The 3,081-nt window shown below is 36.8% G+C and overlaps 1 protein-coding gene across 6 annotated transcripts in view; it reads left to right on the forward strand.

Moving 5' to 3' along the window:
• The window catches only part of dnmt3a (DNA (cytosine-5-)-methyltransferase 3 alpha), an 84,909-nt gene that overhangs the window by 44,759 nt on the left and 37,069 nt on the right, over positions 1-3,081 (forward strand). Inside the window, exon 1 of one of the 6 annotated variants that reach the window (XM_015392178.1) lies at positions 1,609-1,714. The exons of the other annotated variants lie outside the window; for them this stretch is intronic. The gene's annotated coding sequence lies outside the window, so the exon portion shown is untranslated. Of the gene's footprint in view, positions 1-1,608; positions 1,715-3,081 lie in introns of those variants that run through there. 6 annotated transcript variants of the gene reach the window in all.

Raw genomic sequence — 3,081 nt, forward strand, 5'->3', positions numbered from 1 at the left:
GCGCCACCTAGTGGTGGAGGGAAAACACACAAAAACACAACCCACACAAACTGGATTCTTGACAGGAAGCACAGGTTGCGCTTCCCACCGATGCCTCGATTGCAAGGTTTCTACTCGACAGGTAAAGTTTGGCACGCTATTTGGAAAAATCCATTTCACATCACTGCTAGTAAAGGTTATCTACCTCTATATTGTAACTTTCCAGGAAAGGTAAGCTTATTTATTTTTTAATTTGCATCGTTGGTATTTATACGGTGGCCACATATCCTTATTTACCACACATGTCCAAATTTCCACTGCAACACGCACATGATGCAGGTCATGATTTTTTTTTGATGTACCAGTAGTCTTATTTGTGGGGAATTTTTTATATATAAATGTGGGTGAGATGAGATCCATCCAAGTCACTGTTTTATCAGTGCGTGCCCGATCATGCTAAAGGATAATTGAGCTTGTGCATGCTCTCGCAGGCTTTAATAAGTGTTCCCTCTCGGGAGCGGGTACAGGGCTGTGCATGTGCACTATACCTTTAAATTCCGGTGAGTTGACTTGAACTGAGTGAAGTTGTGTGAATTAAACTGATTTAAGTTTATTTTAAAAGCAAAAGCAGATGAGAAATGTATGAAACAATACAAAAGTACTGAGTTAGGAGAATTTTTTTTAGATGACAATCACAACCGGAAGTAAAACAGTAAATTAGTGATTTTTCATGACCTTCACCATATGGCTCTCTGTGGAAACTTTTATTCAGGTTCAAATATGTTTCCTTTAAACATTTTTCCTATACTTATCCTTTGTTTTCAGAGTTAATCATCTGTTAAAATATTTAAAAAAAATACTGTATGAATATTTTTTTTCTAATCTTATCCAACTCAATGCAAGTAGCCAATATAAAAGTGTCTCCCAAAAAGATGGCATCTGCCGTAAAATATGAGTCCAGTGTGTTTAAGCTTTTTAAAAAGAGGTGGATTTCCCTTAAAGTGAAACACAGTGAGGTTTTCCTGAGGATTGTTTTGTTATCCTCTTCTTCTATCCAGCATTTCGTGAACCTTCATTTTTTATCCTTACATCTTTACTTCACCAGACAAAAGTCTCATTAGGTCTTCTTTCAGTTGGGTAACCTTGCCAAGAATGGCAGCTGCAGACTTCAGAGGGGACAGGACACACAAAATTTACAAAAAAAACCATTAAAAATATGTAAAGTGCATGCAGTTTCACAAATAGAAATGTATAGTATGCATAGTAGTTTGCTTTTGCATCAAAGTCACCCTCTGAGTTCCTCTCCTTGCTCTGCAGAGGATCTTACTGTTGCATACTCCTGCAACATGGACAGCGTGTTGTTTTAGGGGGGGGTTACAGTTATTGCACTTTACATTTTTGTGTTACAGCTAACCTCTGCTTCTCTCTCTTTTCATTTCCTTTCATCGTCCTTTTCTGCACCCCTCCCCCAGCTGCTGAAGTGAACTTTGTTCTATGGATATAAGGGTGATGATGAGGTTTGCTGAAAATATTCAGCTATGCTCAACCTCCTGGCCCCCAACATTTGCAAGTCCTGTCTAGCCAACCAGAAGTGCCTTAGCAATCACCTGACCCTGAAGTCCCCACACAAAGAAATGTTCTTCCTTTTTTTCCGCTCTCTTCCACCCCAAGTGTGGGGGGTGAACAAACCCAAGCCCAACACTGGATTATGTGTTAAGCAAGCTGGCGTGTATGGGTATGTGCACTGCATTGTTTTATTGATAACACATGGCAATCGTGTGTATATCCGAGCAGCCTCCTTACAGTGAGGGGAACATGCTGACATAAGGTATTTCCGCGAGAGTTGTTGTGAACCATCTGTGCGGTGTGGCTTAAAGAGAACCTGCCTCTTTAAAAAAGGAAGGGATCGCAGGCTTTAGCCATGTTTGGAGAAAAAAAGCTGCTGGCTTGAAATTAAAAGTTTTTTTTCTATGATGAATGTGTATTAATACAATGTCCTCCATAACTTTGAAACAGGAAAAGGTTTTTTTGTTGCCCTAAATTTTATTTTCCTCCATTTTGTTGTTTGATTCAAGCAGATTGTTTTTAAAACAATTTAAGATTTTTTTAAATTCGATGAATAAAGCAAGCAAACATTTCTGTGGGATATTTTAGTATCTTTGCATGTGGTAAAAATAAGGATTTTCTTTATATATTGATAGTTACAAATTTTCTGAAAATATTAAAGATCCAGATATGATGTGGCATAACTCTTAACTAATTATAAAAACCAAAGCTTTAACTTTACTGCCACATTTTGAAAAATCTGCAACTCGTCTGCCATGATGTAGTCTGATTTCATGCATTTGGACATAAATCCCACGTTTCATTGAATGCAATTTTTAATAAATGATGTGCAGATCACAACTTTTTGGCCAATTTCTGATGTTTGTAAAGCTATAACCTGACTATACCATGTGCAAAGATTACATATTTTTTAAGTTAGGTCTTCTGCTCTTAACAACTTTAAAATTTTCATAAAGGTAACAATAGTGAGGTTACACAAGACTGGTATTTTTAACTATCATAATACTATCATACCAATAAAAGTGATGAAAATAAAGAAAATGTAATGACACTATTGATGAAAAATTTAAAAGTTGGATTACAGGCTTAAAGTAATAACGTTTAGACAAACAGCCTGTTGCAAATCCATGAACAAGTCTCTCCGAAAATAATAATAGTAATAATAAAGTTGAACCAGGTACATGCAACCTTGTCCTAGCACAAGCGCATTGCTCTAACCACTAGGCAAACACTCCCCCTATAAAAAATGATTTATTAAGAAATTAACTTTTTAATGTTGGCACTCTGCAAGGAACATTAAGGAGAAAACTGTCTTTGAAGATTGCTTAAAATCCAGCTTGTTGGTACCAAAAGCTGTGGATTTGAAATAATTTGCATACCTTGCTCCAATACCTCCCCCAGCAGTGCATGGAGGAGAGGCTTCATGTTAACAAGCTGCACTATTTGGTACAGCAGTGCATTAACAAATGTGTTATTACAATCCTTAAAGGCACACTATGCAACATTTTTCAGTTAATTAATGTGTTCCATAACGTT

This window comes from Cyprinodon variegatus, unplaced genomic scaffold (assembly GCF_000732505.1).
Source record: "Cyprinodon variegatus isolate N-32 unplaced genomic scaffold, C_variegatus-1.0 Scaffold576, whole genome shotgun sequence".
Classification (NCBI taxonomy): domain Eukaryota; kingdom Metazoa; phylum Chordata; class Actinopteri; order Cyprinodontiformes; family Cyprinodontidae; genus Cyprinodon; species Cyprinodon variegatus.